Here is an 18,037-nt window from a genome sequence, read left to right as displayed (position 1 = left end):
TCTGTTTCCTTGCTTGCTTTGTGATCATAGCCCTTGGAGGTACTTCAGGTCTCATGGCACTTCTTTTTCTCTGCAGGCTGCAAAATCTGAAGACAACACATTAGTGTCTCATCCACAGTCATCAGGGCACCTGCTTTGTCAAGCTCTCCACAATAACTGGATGCAGAAAACAGAGTGACCAACTGTCTCTCTGCAAAAACGTCTATCCATCTTCAACCACCCGATGGGCTCTATATGTAAGATCCAAATCATGCTTATGGAGAACTCTGCAACCACTTCTGCACCAAGTGCAAAGCATGACCATCTGTCATTTTCAAACTCCAGCCAAAAACATCCTTATCAGGGTTAGACCACAAAAGGTCACAAAGACAATCTTGATCTGGGTCACCGGTTGGCTGCATAATTCACCAAATCCACTCCACAGACTGGAGATGTGGTGACAATCCTCCATGACAGCAGAATATTTTCTCATCCAGGATGACTGCTATCCATAAACAGTTAAAGTAGTCTGCAAAAGTTTTCCATACTTTAATGATATATCTTCTTTTGATTCATGATAAAATCCCTAAATTCTACTGATACTGTCACATTCGTGGTTTCCTCTGAGAACAAAACAATCAAGAGATATTTGATTTTATAAGCCAGTAAGAGGCACAGTGTCCATTGACTGCTTTCCCTTGTTCACATAGTCCCCAGGAAACAGGTAATTGCTTCTGGAGGGAAACCACTGTACTCAGAAAGTCACAGCAAATCCTATAGGATTGCCCATGGATATCACCGTGTATTTTGAATGGTGCTTCCAGTCCTAGTAGGATAGGCTGACTGAGAAAGCTCTCTCAGGACTGTAATAACCACAGTCCTCCGATTTCCTGTCCCTGTAGCTGAACATTCTTGCCAGACTTGGACCCTCTCACTTGCAGCAGCCATCGGATGATGCTGTCATCGCCTTCCCACGGCCGCTGGCCCCACCTGGGATCCTCACGTCCTTCCCCGTCCCAGCAGCACAGAGACGGCGCTGCAGCAGCCGCAGAAACCACAGCCGCCCCCGTCCCCCCCAGCGACTCTGCTCGTTGCCTCCTCCTCCTTCCCCTACTGGGATCGTGAGAGCTAAAGCAGGGACATTTTAAACCGGATAATCTCAGAAAGTTTCTATAGCTACACAACTGTTCAAGCTCTAGAAAGTGAGGACATTTGCCACAACTAAACAATTCAAGAAAACAAAAACCTTTATGTTACCAAAGGAACTTTTAATAAAGAGGAAATCTCTTAAAAGACAAAATAAAACATTTGGCCTGTCGTGTTTAGTTATGACAAATCCCCCACATCTTAGATTGTCTCATTAATCTCACCATATGATTGGGCCAGTATGTTTTAAGTTAGTGTGCTTTTTAAAGATAGGCATTTATTAAGGAATGGAGTTGGGCCAGAAAAGAAATTCTCAATAGAGTTGAAGTCCCTGAGTAGAAAGAGACCTTCCAAACTGTTTCATATGAAGACGGAGAGGGAGAGAGAAGGGACAGATCACCGCTACACTTGACATTAGCTTAAAACTCTACCGAACAGTTCATATTCAAATCTTTCTCTTAGTGTTTTCCCTCTTAGTTTTGATATAATACATTAAATAACCAGTGAGGTGCAATATTCTAATAAAATTAAGATTTCCTGTGGTACAGTTATTATTCGGGTAGGTAACTAGACTGGAACAAATCAAGGGCAAGACATGGAGAGACTGTGGCACTTTCATCTTCCTGCAAAGCCCCTTATTCATTTTCTCACACATTTAGCCTGAGGAGAAGGTCTGGATTAGGTACAGTTTATAATGAGTGATCTTTAAACTGAAAAATAGTTAAATTTGAATTCTGCTTCAAAGCTAAGAACATCAAGACTATGGCACACAGCTGCATGTGTGGGGTGGATACACAGAGGCCTGAGTCTGGGATTTGGCACCTGAAAAATTTAAAGGAAGAAAAGAAAGGGACAGGAAGGAAAGAAAGGTAACATTGGTGGAAAACTTGAGTCTGGGACACCTTCAAAGTCTTTGAACTCTGATAGCTTTCTGTGAAGCAAATCTTTCCATACTTATTAAAAACACAAGCCATTTCCCTGGGTATCAGAGAAGGGCTCCTGTTGCTTACTTTTTACTTCCAGTCTACTCAGAAATACCTTGACACTGATCCTTCTGGTAGGAGGTAAGTTCTCTCTGTTCTGAGGACAATCATTAGGTATTAAAACAAGTAAAAATGAAAAATAAAGATAAAAAAGGTTAGTCAAGCATCACAAAGCAGTTTCAAAGTAAGGCCAATTTTTTTAATTGACAAGAATTTCAGTCAACATTTTCTTTCTTCACCTTAAACTTGTATCGTCCTTCAGAACAAGAAGCTAGAAATCAAACACAATTGGCCTGCCTAAACATGGATTGCGGTGTGTGCCTGCTAAGCTTCTTCAGTCGTGTCTGACTCTATGCAACCCTATGGACTGTAGCCGGCCAGGCTCCTCTGTCCATGGGATTCCTCAGGGAAGAATACTGGAGTGGGTTACCATGCCCGCCTCCAGGGAATCTCAGACCCAGGGATCAAACCTGCATCTCTTACGTCTCCTGCCTGGGCCGGCGAGTTCTTTACCACTAGCGCCACCTGGGGGTGAGATAATTTAATAAGTTACTTCCTTAAAAAGGTGTCCACTGTGCAAGAAACCAAGCCTAGAGTCGTTAATTAGGCCCTGCTGATAAGATTCATTGACTGTGTTAACAAATACCATGATCCTACTTTTCTTTATTCCCTTCCCTTTTCCCTATCTTCCTCCATCATTTAATTTGGAATAGACTATTAGTTTAGTTTGACTGTTATATGTCAATATAAACTAATAGCTCAGATGGTAAAGAATCTGCCTGCAATGCAGGAGACCCCTGGGTCAGGAAAATCACCTGGAGAAGGAAATTTCAAACCACTCCAGTATCCTCGGAGAATTCCATGGACAGAAGAGTCTGGTGGGCTACAGCTCATGAGGTCGCAAAGAGTCAGACACAACTAAGTGACACACACACAAACTAACAGACATGTCAGATGGAAAAGAGGTTTCCAAATACTTGAACTAATCTGGACCATGATTCTACTGTGAACTGTATTTTTATGTGCCATGTTATTCTATTATTTGAATGCTGATACAAAATTTCTGTTGTTGTTCTATTGATTTGTTGCATGTTGATTGCCATATATATAGTGGTCACATATACTATTAAAAGTTCAAACTAATCAAAAATAGAATTATCATTTTAAAATTAGTAATTTATCTGCTTCTTATATCTTGAAACTATCTGACCTACAAAAATTATTAATTACACAAAGGAAAAGGAAACTAAACTTACATCATCAATTTCTGTCTTCATTTTAAATTCCATTTCTTTCATATTTTTTGTACTCAGAGTCTTTGCTCTAGAATGAAAGCATATATAAAATATATAATTTGCAAGTTACTACATTAACCATGAAGAAGTAAAAAGGATGAGTCACTTCATTATAACAATTAGAAAGTATCTAGAGTGGTTTCCACACTACATCCCAACTGTTTATAAGACACTGGTAAATGTGTATCTCTCTGGGACCCTCAGAAATAAAGTAACAGCACAGACATCTAAACTTAGATTTTTAAAATGTAATTTATCTCACCTGAACTCCCAGCTATCCTATCTTCAAGGTGTAGGAGGTGAATTGACAAAAAAGAGTGAGCAATAAGGGAAAAGGCTAGAAAGTATATGGTTTGTCAGAAATCTTGTGTAAAATACAGGAAGTAAAGAGGAAATCAATAGCAAGATAGGATCAGATAACAATGAATATATATATATATATATATATATATATATATAGAGAGAGAGAGAGAGAGAGAGAGAGAGAGAGACTCTATAAGGAGTTCATGATCTGAGCCACAGTCAGCTCCCACTCTTGTTTTTGCTGACTGTATAGAGCTTCTCCATCTTCGGCTGCAAAGAAAATAATCAATCTGATTTTGGCATTGCCCGTCGAGTGATATCCATGTGTAGAATCGTCTCTTGTGTTGTTAGAAGAGGGTATTTGCTATGACCAATGCGTTCTCTTGGCAAAACTGTTAGCCTTTGCCCTGCTTCATTTCATACTCCAAAGCCAAACCTGCCTGTTACTCCAGGTATCTCTTGACTTCCTACTTTTGCATTCTAGTCCCCTGTGATGAAAGGACATCTTTTTTGATGTTAGGTCTTGTATGTCTTCACAGAACTGTTCAACTTCAGCTTCTTCGGCATTGCTGGTTGGGGCATAGACTTGGATTACTATGATATTGAATGGTTTGCCTTGGAAACAGAGAACATTCTGTAATTTTTGAGACTGCACTGTACTGCATTTCAGACTTTTTTGTTGACTATGAGGGCTACTCCATTTTTTCTAAGGGATTCTTGCCCACAGTAGTGGATATAATGGTCATCTGAATTAAATTCACCCATTTCAGTCCATTATAGTTCACTGATTCCTAAAATCTCAATGTTCACTCTTGCCATCTCCTGTTTGACCACTTTCATTTTACCTTGATTCATGGATCTAACATTCCAGGTACCTATGCAATGTTGCTCTTTACAGCATCAGACTTTGCTTCCATCACCAGTCACATCCACAACTGGGCATTGTTTTCACTCTGGCTTCATCTCTTCATTCTTTTTGGCGTTATTTCCCCACTCTTCTCCAGTAGCATATTAGGCACCTACTGACCTGGGGAGTTCATCTTTCACTGTCATATCTTTTTGCCTTTTCATACTGTTCATGGGGTTCTCAAGGCCAGAATATGGAAGTGGTTTGCCATTCTCTTCTCCAGTGGACCACATTCTGTCAGAACTCTCCACCATGACCCGACCGTCTTGTATGCAGGTCAAGAAGCAACAGTCAGAACTGGACATGGAAAAATGGACTGGCTCCAAACTGGGAAACAAGTACACCGAGGCTGCATATTGTCACCCTGCCTTTTTAACTTATATGCAGACTATGTCATGTGAAATGCCGGGCTGGATGAAGCAAAAGCTGGAATCAAGATTGCTGGAAGAAATATCAATAACCTCGGATATGCAGATGACACCACCCTTATAACAGAAAGTGAAGAAAAACTAAAGAGCCTCTTGATGAAAGTGAAAGAGGAGGGTGAAAAAATTGGCTTAAAACTCAATATTAAAAAAAAAAAACCTCAACATTCAAAAAACTAAGATCATGGTCCCATCACTCCATGGCAAATAGATGGGAAAACAATGGAAACCATGACAGACTTTCTTTTCATGGGCTCCAAAATCACTGCAGATGGTGACTGCAGCCATGAAATTAAAAGACGCTTACTCCTTGGAAGAAAAGCTATGACCAACCTAGACAGCATATTAAAAAGCAGAGACATTACTTTGCTAACAAAGGTCCATCTAGTCAAAGCTATGGTTTTTCAGTAGTCATGTGTAGATGTGAGAGTTGGACCATAAAGAAAGCTGAGCGCTGAAGAATTGATGCTTTTGAACTGTGATGTTGGAAAAAAACTCTTGAGAGTCCCTTGGACTGCAAGGAGATCCAGCCAGTTCATCCTAAAGGAAATCAACGCTGAATATTCATTGGAAGGACTGATGCTGAAGCTGAAACTCCAATACTTTGGCCACCTGATGCAAAGAACTGACTCATTGGAAAAGACCCTGATGCTGGGAAAGATTGAAGGAAGAGAAGAAGGGGATGATAGAGGATGAGATGATTGGATGTCATCACTGACTCAGTGGACATGAGTTTGAGCAAGCTCCGGGAGATGGTGATGGACAGGGAGGCCTGGCGTGCTGCAGTCCATGGGGCCGCAAAGAATGAGACATCACTCAGCAACTGAACTGCACTGATAGACTCTATAACAATTGAATCTATAGAGATAAAACTTAATTTTTAAGACTACATTATTTCACAAAGAATTTCAAAAGAAGGATAAGATATGAGTAGAAGCTTTATCAGATGGTGAACACTGAGCAAACAAAAAAATAGTCAAAATATGGAATGCTTTACAGATGTTTAGTAAAAAACAAAAACAATGCACTTTTTAATAAGTTATCTGGAAAAAGTAGCTAAATTAATACAACTTCAGAAAAATTAAATGTATTGAGGCTATTTAACTTTTCAAATGATTACACTGCTATATTGTTTGGGTCTCATTACAGACTATATCCATTCCCTTAATTTAAAAAAAAAAAAGTAACTCTATAATGCAGTATATGGCTATGAGGCTAATTAATTCACTTTAATAGTTTTTATATATTCTATTTTATAGCTATAACAAAATATTTCTCCTCCATTAAGGCCATTTCTTCTCCATTAAGACTAACATTGTTATATATCACATGTAGATAAAAACTTTTGTTTCTAGCTTTAAATCTAAAAGCATGAGATTATAATACCATCTATTCCACAGAAATAAAAGTAACTGCAAACACCATTTATTTTGCTGCTGTGTCAGAATAAACAGCATTTAAATAATATCTTACCTTGGGAAGCGACCGATCACGATAGCTACGGTACACACAACACCAAACAGCAGCCCAACGTTGGCAGCAAAACATACTGTGAATAAGTATGTACTGACCCATATGCCCTGGAAGAGAATAGGAGACAGAGTGTATGGGTCCTTTCGTATGCTCATCTTCCTCCTGATTGCTGAGTCCTCACAGTCTTGCTCTACAACATCCCTGTGATGAAATCTCTCAGCAAGAATACATCATTTAAGGAGTAGTAGACAAAAGCCCAGGGAAGGTGACAAGATGGCAGAGGACTAGGTGGATGTGGAGTACATCTCTCTCCACAATGCATCAGGAATACATCTGCAGGTGGGGATCCCACAGAGCGCCAGCTGAGGACTGGCAGGAGTCCCTGACCACTGGGAAGGAATATACAGATCCACATAAAACAGGAGGACAGGGAATCCTGACGTGCAGAAGTCCATGGGGTCACAAAGAGTTGGATACAATTTAGTGACTGAACAACAAAAGAAGAAGAAGAGAGAAAGGGCCTGAGAAAAAATTCTGTAGCAATTATAGTTGAAAACTTCTCTAACATGGGAAAGGAAATGGCCAAACAAGTTTAAGAAGCAAAGAGAGTTTCATATAAGACAAACTCAGGGAGAAACACATCGAGACACTTATTAATCAAGCTAACAAAAATTACACCCAAAGAAAACAATAGTAAAAGCAAGAAGGGGAAAAGCAACAGGTAAAATAAAGAGAAACTATATAAGGTTAATAGCTGATCTCTCAGCAGAAACTCTGCAGGCCAAAAGGGAGTGGCAAGATATACCTAAAGTTATGAAAGGAGAAAACTTACAATCAAGATTACTCCACCCAGCAAGGATCACATTCAGATTTGAGGCAGAAACCTAAAGCTTTACAGACAAGCAAAAGTCAATTCAGCACCACCAAATCAGCTATACAACAAATGCTAAAGGGACTTCTAACGGCAGGAAACCCAAGAGAAGGAAAAGACCTACAAAAATAAACTCAGAACAATTAAGGAAATGCCCAAAGAAACATATACACCAATAAGTACTTTAAGTGTAAATGGGTTAAATGCTTCAACCAAAAGACATAGACTAGCTGAATGGATACAGAAATAAGACCCTTATATATGCTCTCTAAAAGAGACCCACTTCAGACCTAGGGGCACATACAGATTGAAAGTGAGAGGATAGAAAATTGTATTTCAGGCAAATGGAAATCAAAAGAAACCCAGGGTAGCAATTTGCATATCAGACAAATAGACCTTATAAGCAATTCACATATCAGACAACTAGACCTTAAAATAAAAAACATTACAAGAGGTAAAGAAGGATGATACATAATAATCAAGCTATCAATCCAAGAAGAAAACAGAACATTGTAAATAGTCATGCACCCAACATAGGAGCACCTCAACACATAAGGCAAACATTAACAGACATAAAAGGGAAATCAAGAGCAACACAATAATAGTAGGGGACTTTTCCACCAATTGACAGGTCTTCCGGGCAGAAAATTAATAAGGAAACACAAGCTTCAAATTACACAGTAGATCAGATGAACCTAATGGATATCTTCAGAGCATTCCAGCCAATGCACTGGAATACACTTTCTCTTCAAGTGCACATGGAACATTCTCAGGATAGGTCACATCTTGGGTCACAAATCAAGCTTTACTAAATCTAAGAAAATTGAAATTGTAACAGGTATCTTCTCTGACCACAATGCTATAACAGTTGATATTAATAATAGGAAAGAAACTGTAAAAAAGCACAAACACATGGAGATTTAAACAATATACTTCTTAATAGCCAATAGGTTACTAAAAAGATGTCTTAAATACCTTTAGACAAATGACACTGAAAACACGATGACCCAAAAAACCTATTGGGAAGTTCTAAGAGGGAAGAATATAGCAATGCAATCCTATCTCAAGAAAGAGGAAATAATATCAAATAGACAACATAATGCAACTGGGGAAAGAACAAAAAACAAACAAAAAACACAGCAAGTAAGTAGAAGTAAATAAATCATAAGATGAGAAAAGAAATAAATAAAAAAGAAATGAAAGAAAAATGCCAAAGATCAATAAAACTAAAAACTCGTTCTTTGAGAAGAAAAACAAAATTCATAAACCATTAGACAGACTCATCAAGATAAAAAGAAGGAAGACTCAAATGAACAAAATTAGAAATGAAAAATGAGAGATTGCAACAGACAATGCAGAAATACAAAGGATCATAAGAGACTACCACGAGCAACTATATGCCAATAAAATGTACAACCTAGGAAAAAATGGAAAAATTCTTAGAAAATTACAACCTCTAAGACTGAACAAGGAATAAACAGAAATACAAACAGATCACTCTCAAGCATGTAAATCGAAATTGTGATAAAAAAAAGAAATCTCCCAAAAACAAAACCCAGGGCTACATGGCTTCACAGGTGAATTCTATCAAATGTTTAGAGAAGAGTTAATGCTGTTGCTCCTTAAATTCTTCCCAAAAAATTGCTGAGGAAGGGACACTAATGAACTCATTCTAGAAAGCCACCATTGCCCTGATGCCAAAACTGGAAAAGACATCACAAAAAAGGAAAATTACAGGTCAATATCAAAGGTAAACATAGATGAAAAATTTCTGAACAAAATTCCAGCAAACAGAATCCAACAACACATTAAAAACATCATGCACCATGATTAATTAGAGTTTAATCCTACAAATACTTCAATATATGCAAATCAACCAATGTTACATATCATATTAACAAATTGAAAGATAAAAATCATATGATATTCTCGATAGATGCAGAAGAAGCTTTTTACAATATTCAGCACCCATTTGTGATAACAATTCTTCAGAAAATAGGCATAGACAGAACCTATGTCAACCTAATAAAGGCCATATGTGAGAAACCCACAGAAAATATTATTCTCAATGGTGAAAAGCTGAAAGCATTTTCTCTAAGATCAGGAACAAGTTGAGAATGCCCACTGTCACCATTATTTTTCAATATAGCTTTGGAAGTCCTAGCCATGGCAATCAGAGAAGAAAAAGAAATAAAAGGAATCTAGATGAAAAAAGAAGTAAAATTCTCACTGTTTACAGATGATATGGTACTATACATAGTAAATCCTAAAGACACTACCAGAAAATTACTAGAGGTTATCAATGAATTTAATAAAGTCACAGGATACAAAATCAATACACAGAAATACCTTGCATTCTTATATACGAACAATGATAAATCAGAAAGAAAAATTAAGGAATTAATTCCATTCACTATTGCAACACATAAAATGAAATAAAAGACCAAGGAATATACCAAGGAGACAAAAGATCTGTATGCAGAAAATTAAGACACTGGTGAAAAAAATCAGAGATGACACAAACAGATGGAGAGAGATACCATGTTCTTAGACTGGGAGAATAAATATTGTGAAAATGACTATACTAACCAAAGTAATTCAGATTCAGTGCAAACTCTATCAAATTAACATTGACATTTCTCACAGCACTAGAACAATAAAATTTACAATGTCTATGGAAACATAAAAGACTCCAAATAGCCAGAGCAATCCTGAGGAAGAACAATGGAGCTGGAGGAATCAATTTTCCTGACATTAGACTGCACTCTACAGCTACAGTGATCAAGACAATATGGTACTCACATGTCCGACTACCTCTCAGGATCCTTCTTTCTGGCATACATCTTGGCTGAGCAATGCGCGTGCCACCAGGAAACACCAGGAAGGAGTCAGAATAATTGACCAAAGAGATCCTGGAAAGTAATACTATCACCATAAGACCTAAGACTGTGAGCCATGTGGCCGAGCAGTTCCCCTGGATTCCTTTACCCTGCTGCTCTCCACTCAGGCATCCCTTCCTAATAAAGTCCCTTGCATTGTCAGAAAAAATGAATAAACAAAAGAGCATGATCCTGACACAAAAACAGAAACACAGGCTGATGGAGAAACGACAGCCTCTTCCAGAAGCCATGCTGGGAATGCTGGACAAGTGTACGTACATGTAAAAAAATGAAATTGGAACACTTCCTAATACCGTACACAAAAATAAACTCAAAATGCATTAAAGACCTAAATGTAAGACCAAAAGTCTATACAACTCTTAGAGGAAAACATAGGCAGAACACTCTTCGACATAAATCATAGCAAGATCCTCTTTGAGCCACTTCCTAAAGTAATGAAAACAAAAATAAGCATAAACAAACGGGACTAATTTAACTTAAAAGCCTTTGCACAGCAAAGGAAATCATAAACAAGATGAAAAGACAATCCTCAGAATGGGAGAAAATAGTTGGAAATGAAATAGCTGACAAAGGATTAATCTCCAAAACATATAAGCAGCTCATGCAGCAAGCTCAATATCAGAAAAACAAACAATCCGATCTAAAAATGGGCAGAAGACCTAAATAGACATTTCTCTGAAAAAGACATACAGCTGGCCAGCAAACACAGGGAAAAAAATGCTCAATATCACTCATTATTAGAGAAATGCAAATCAAAAGTATAATGAGGTATTATTACCTTACACTAGTCAGAAATGCCATCATAAAAAAATCTACAAAAAATAAATGTTGGAGAGGATGTGGAAAAAAGGCAAACTTCTTTCATTGTTAGTGGGAAAGTAAATTGATAGGGCCCCTATGGAGACATTATGAAGATTTCTTTACAAACTAGGAATAAAAACACTACAAGACCCAGATATACATTAATATATGCAAGGTAGGTATCTAGTGGGAAGTTTCTGGATAACACAGGAAGTTCAAACTTGTGCCCTCTGACAACCAGGGGCGGTGGGATGGGTTGGAGAGTGGGAAGAAGATTCAATAAAGAGGGGACATATGTATCCTTGTAGCTGATTCACATTGTTGTATGGCAGAAAGCAACACAGCATTCTAAAGCAATTATCCTCCAATTAAAAATAAATTATATATATTTTTATAAATTAAATTATATATATGTGTGTGTGTGTGTTAGTCACTCAGTTGTGTCCAACTCTTTGGGACTCCGTGGACTGTAGCCTGCCAGGCTTCTATGTCCATGGGATTCTCCAGGCAAGAATGCTGGAGTGGCTTGCCACTGCCTTCTCCAGGGGATCTTCCAGACCCAGGGATCAAACGCTGGTCTCCTGCATCGTAGGCAGATTCTTTACTATTTGACCTACAGGGAGGCATATATATATATATATATATTATATATACATATATATATATATACATACATACACATACCACATAACCAACCTGTTTCACTACTGGGTAATTACCTGAGAGAAATAAAAATATATGTTCACACAAACACACACACAAAGTCCAGAAAAACAGGAACAAATCCACACTCCATCAGACTCCCTGTGGCAGAGGTTAATGAAAAGGCAAAGTGACAAAGTTCATTCTTTTATATAGAGATGTTGCCAACCGCTAATTCAATCCTCACAAAGACTTTATTTAAAATCTGTAAATTGTTGGTTTATGTGTTTGGTTCAAAAGCATGCCATAATTTTCCACTATTTTCTCATTTAATGTAATAATATTGCAAATAAAACTGTGAATAGTTTTGGTCATTTTCAATAGCTTTCTCTTTTCTAGGACTGCTATTAAAAGAACTAAGGTAGCTTACTACTAATGATGCATAAGGCTCTCTAGTTTACTTATTAGGGTACAGTTGGTTTACAATGGTGTGTGTTTCTGCTGCACCACAAAGTGAATCAGCCTGTGAGTATACATCACTTTGCCAACAAAGGTCCGTCTGGTCAAGGCTATGGTTTTTCCAGTGGTCATGTATGGATGTGAGAGTTGGCCTATAAAGAAAGCTGAGCACGAAGCATTGATGCTTTTGAACTGTGGTGGTGGACAAGACTCTTGAGAGTCCCTTGGACAACAAGGAGATCCAACCAGTCCATCCTAAAGGAGATCAGTCCTGAATACTCATTTGGAAGGACTGATGCTGAAGCTGAAACTCCAATACTTTGGCCACCTGATAGGAAGAACTGACTCATTGGAAAAGACCCTGATGCTGGGAAAGACTGTAGGTGAAAGGAGAAGGGGGCGACTGAGGATGAGATGGTTGGATGGCATCACCGACTCAATAGATATGAGCTTGAGTAAGCTCTGGAAGTTGATGATGGACAGGGAGGCCTGACGTGCTGCAGTCCATGGGGTCGCAGAGAGTCGGACAGGACTGAGAGACTGAACTGAGCTGAACTGAACTTTTACATGTATCCCCACCCTCTTGGATCTCCATCCCACCCGTCTAGATCACCACAGTGCCCTGAGCTGAGCACCCTGCACTACGCAGCGGTTCCCACTGGCCTCACACACAGTAGGGTATACATGTCAGCCTCACAATCCATCTTACCCCACCGCCTGCACCATTGTCCACATGTCCAGCCTCTGCATCTGCATCGCTGTTCCTGCCCTGAAGATAGGTTGATCTGCACCATTTTTCTACATTCCACATACATACATTATTCTATGATATTTGCTTTTCTCTTTCTGCATATTTCACTCCTTATGGCAGTCTCTAGGTCAATCCATATCTCTACAGATGACCCATTTTTGTTCCTTCTTATAGCTGAATGATATTTCATTGCATAAATATATACATATATATGTATACATATATATAGTTTTTCATTTGCTAAGTCATGTCCAACTCTGCGACCCCTTGGATGACAGCATGCCAAGCTTCCCTGTCCTTCACTATCTCCCTGAGTTTACTCAAACTAATGTTAGTTTGAGTTAGTGATGCCATCTCATCCTCTGACACTTCCTAGAGATCTCTCCCCTTCCATTATGATAATGTCCTCCCCCTTATGTGATTAATGAGTTTCTTATCAATACCTTTATCATGGGATTATCAATAGCTTGTTAAATAACTTTGCATCTTCTCAGTTTTTCTATTTCCATGTGCCACTTCATATATATCACCTTAAAAAAGTCTTGTTCCTTCATCAGCCTGGTTAATTTTGGCCTCTTGGACTGCCCAAAAAACACTATTCCTTCAAGTCTCAGTCCACATTTCAGCTCTGCTGTAACTCTACTGTATTAACCCAGTCCAAACTAAATGTTTCAGCTTCTACTTTTCTCCAGTGCCAAGTTCTTACTTTTGCTTCTGTTATGTTGTATCATGCCTCACGTAACAGTTAATGTGTCTGTGTCTGCACGCTGCACAGATATCAGTGTCTGAAGACGATAAGAACTTCTTTATTCATCTCTGCATTTTCACATAACACCTAGTACTGTACCTTGGTAGGAGCTCAGTAATATTGAGATATAAGAGGAGTATTATTAAATTAGGCTCCAGCATAAATAATCCTCCAAAGTCTCTCAGAGTAAAGAATTTGAAAGAGGAGTACATAGATAATTGCATTTCAATATGGTAAATGCCATAATAGAGCTAAGCAGAGTCTACTCATGAAATAGCTCACCCATCTATGGGAGGGAGAGAATACTGAATGTTCTCACATAGACACATTTCTCTAGAACAAGCATACTAAAAACTGATGTTAGTGGAATCCATATTTTATAGTATAATTTAATCTGTTCCTTTGTGTTATGTTGTTAGCCGCTCAGTCGTGTCTGACTCTTTGCAGCTCCATGGACTGTAGCCCACCAGGCTCCTTTGTCCATGGAATTCTCCAGGTCAGAATACTGGAGTGGGTTGCCATCCCCTTCTCCAGGGGGTCTTCCCAATCCAGGGGTCGAACTCTGGTCTCTCGCACTGCAGGCAGATTCTTTACCAGCTGAGCCACCAGAGGAATGTGTTCCTAGTGATATACTATTAACATAATATTCTTCTCAATGTAACTCATTTAAAAAAGCAATTCATGAGATTCCACATTTAGAATGAATATGGTCACCATTTGGAGAAGGAAATGGCAACCCACTCTAGTATTCTTGCCTGGGAAATCCCATGAACAGAAGAGCCTAGGGAGCTACGGTCCATGGGACTGTAAAGACTTGGACATGACTGAGCGACTGAGAACATGGTCACTATTAGTATGCTTATCCTATGTCAATGAAGCACATGTTTCTTAGAAATCAATGCTGGCTTTTCATATATGTTATATATAGTCATATTTCTACTAGCTGTTTCTTGATGATCTTAACTTCTATAATCAATTCATAATGGAAACTGGGAATTCACAAACCATTCAAGTGATAACATTTTTTAAAAAGGTCTTAAACAGCACATCAGTCAAAACTTGATACAATTCCATTTCTGTTCTTATAAAAAATGTTTTAAGACTTTGAAAAAAATTATAGTTTGTAAATAAGTAAAAACTGTTCGTAAAATGTAAGACTTAAATGGCTAAAACTATCTTCTGCAAATGGAACTATTAAAGCTTATTTTGTAACATGTGTTTAAGCCAAGAGAGCAATTTTAGATTAAACTTCTACTTACCCAGTCAATTTTATCCACATTCCAGTATTTTTTTAAATCTCGAAACTGTATTAGCATTCCCTTCAGTCCCATAACAATAATACTTGCAAGAACACACTACAAATAAAAAATAAGCTGATAAAGATGCAAGATAAAGACTTTAACCTAAATTTAAAAGAATCAAGGTATTTTATGTCTTTGTTTTCTAAATACTTACTAGAGAATAGTTACCATTTAAAAGACTAAAGTAATATTCATTTTGTTTAGAACTAACCTATTATTGTACTTTAAGAACATAATATCAGTTCTAGAAAAGTCACAGGGTAAATGTTATTCCATTCTTAAAAAAAGGAGGAAATAAAAAGAAAAGTAGTGAATTATAAGGGTGAATGTGATAAGACTGAATGTCCTGTTAACTTTATAATAATTATTCATTGCCATTTGTTTGCAACTTATTGCAAAATTCAGTGTATCATGTATTTCTTTAATCATCTTGAATATAAATTATCTGGTTGCATCAGAATATATTTATAAGTCTCTTGAGAAATAAACTTGATTATTGGAAGATCCTCTCATGAAAATGATTTATTCTTATTACATGAATGAAGAATTAGAACAAGAACTGTCTCTGGATCCCTGAAGACCAGCATCTTGCTATAGTGTCCCAGGCCTGCGAAAAGCAAGGCAGATACCCACACTAATGTTCTGAGTCACTTTGTATAAAGATGTATCAAGGGTGGCAAGAAATATTTTGTTCCCTACTCTCTTGCCCAGCATGCATTTTCTAAGAGTCTAAATTTTATAAACTTCTTCCAAAGTCTGTTTCTCATAACAGAGATTGCTTAATTCTACCTTCCAACTGAACACAGAATAAATCTAATTAAATGAAAACAGCCATGGTACCCTCCCGTACCTTACCCATCAGATGTGGGCTCTTTCTATCTCTCCTCCATACAACCATTACTTATGCCACATAACTTCTCAGAGTTAGGATCACTGAGGTTGTTCTTCAAAGAAATGCTTAAAATGGAATGATTCTCTTTAATGTTAAAGTTTAAAATTAAATAATAAAAAGTACTGCTTACCATGGGCAGCCAGTAAAGCAGGGGCCCTATCGCATAGATGACTACCAGGACAAAAATGCAAGATATTAGACAAGCCACCTGCAAAACACAAGACAGCAAAAAGAGAAATCCTTCAATTTGTTGTTATTCCAAAGTTATAGTGGGGAAAAATAATCTTAGTTCTTCTTGATAAGAAGAAACAAAATGTTGGCACGGGATTGTTAAATTATACAGACTGTCATTATCTATATTGTGTAGTTGAAGCAACCCAAACGTGACAGGTGACAAACTAGTGCGATGAAATTCAGTCAGCACTGAGAGAAAAGCCATTCTACACAAAGAAACAGGACACCGTCAACTATTATCACACATCACAATTTTCCGTTGTTTAATGGTGAAAATGACATTTCAATTGTACTTAAGCCTACTGTTGTTCACCTGACCTCCCTTCTCATTTCTTAGTTATGTGGGTAATAACTGAATACACACAGCTTTAGGGATTTTCTAGGCTGATGACAAATTTCCACGGAAGCCTTTGCTCTCTTCTTAGGAGTCCTTCGTTAGTATGAAACAGTTATATGGAATTATGGAAGCAGTCTCTGCAGTGAAGCAAACAATTTTATTAATCCTAAAAAATCATTAATATTGTGTTTTAACCAACTCAATATGTTGACAAAAGGCAATTCAAAACAGCTCACTTCTAACTAAGCTCCACTTGATGGAGAATCAGTTTCACATAAACAAACGTTCACCTCTTAATAGAAACATTTAGCCAAACTGTCAGCCTACCAAGAGAAAAGAGGCTTTCCCAGGACCAAAAAAATACCTAAAATATCATAATGGAGGAATCAAAGGAAACTGGAGTGGTTAAAAATAAATATATAGACAAATAATCAATAGTAAGGTCTCAGAGCAACTTGAGTTCTCAGACACTGCTAGTGGGACTTAAGATATGGTGCAGCCACTTCCAAAAAAAGTTTGGCAGTTTCTCATGAAGTAATGTCTGACCTAAAACTACCTAAGAGAAATGAAAACTTATGCTTATCAACATACATGTAAATATTTATAGCAGCTGTATTCATAAACACTAAAACTGTAAATAATTAAATTGTTTACCAATTGGTGAATAGATAAATTTTGGTACATCCTTATAGTAGAATACTACTCAATAATAAAAAGACTATTCACACATGTAACAGCATGGATTAAACTCAAAATCATAAAACTAAGAGAAAGAAACTGATACAAGTTCCTTCCACATTTAGTGGAACTCCTCTACAGCATTATATAGCATATAAAAGGGAAAAATCCTTCTGTGGGAAATAAGTCATTAGGGAACTAGAGGTTGTTAGGGAAGTTCTAATACACTAAACTGCCGCTAAACTGATCATTTAGGAGTAATTGGTGATTTTACATGAGTTTTTAAATGACAAAATATTATGCCTGTCATTCCACTAGACTGAAAAAAGCTTGTTGTCAGAAGGCAAGTTATAGAATTCATTCAGATATCCCCATAAGTGATTCAGTATATCCGTGTTCATGTGGAAAGAAAAAGGCACCAATTGTTAAACTGCACTTCATGTCAAAAGACAATGGCATGCAGTGTCGCCGTGAGACCTTTATCAAACACTTACAAAGGTACCTTAATCTTATTTGCAGCTATGAACTTGAGACAGCTAGACTCTAAACTCCTTTGAAGGATTTGAGGGACATAAAGGCAAAGTGACTTTCCCAAGGTCACAGAGCTAAGAATTAGAAGGAATATGGATTATGAACTGAATTAAATCCATAAAGTCAAATATATTTCAAGTTTCTAGATACCTTAAATACACTAAAGCTGTTAGAGAAGCTACAACCTAATTAAATAATTCTTTTTAAAAACAGTAAACGTCAACTACCTTCAAGATTTTCTCTAAAGATTACTTATTTTTTATTTACACAGCTTTTTGTAAATACATTAACAATAGTGTGCTCACTGAACTATAATTTCAGTCTTATTGTTAAAATAAGAGTTAAATGGATCTTACTTTCAAAGGATGACAAACAACGGGT

The 18,037-nt window shown here is 37.4% G+C and overlaps 1 long non-coding RNA gene and 1 pseudogene across 1 annotated transcript; both read right to left on the bottom strand.

Moving 5' to 3' along the window:
• Nucleotides 1-44: 44 nt before the first annotated feature.
• Nucleotides 45-1,780, bottom strand: LOC122446003 (annotated as a pseudogene).
• A 1,592-nt stretch (nt 1,781-3,372) lies between these two features.
• Nucleotides 3,373-15,015, bottom strand: LOC122446623. The gene is made up of 3 exons (XR_006270940.1): nt 14,943-15,015; nt 6,512-6,618; nt 3,373-3,431 (listed from the first exon to the last, which is right to left on the bottom strand). It is a non-coding gene; the product is annotated as an uncharacterized LOC122446623 (long non-coding RNA).
• Between the last annotated feature and the right edge of the window lie 3,022 nt (nt 15,016-18,037).

The sequence above is a fragment of the Cervus canadensis genome, chromosome 8 (genome assembly GCF_019320065.1).
Source record: "Cervus canadensis isolate Bull #8, Minnesota chromosome 8, ASM1932006v1, whole genome shotgun sequence".
NCBI classification, from domain to species: domain Eukaryota; kingdom Metazoa; phylum Chordata; class Mammalia; order Artiodactyla; family Cervidae; genus Cervus; species Cervus canadensis.
Note: the sequence above shows the minus strand (reverse complement) of the source record. Positions and strands in the feature narration are given on the sequence as shown.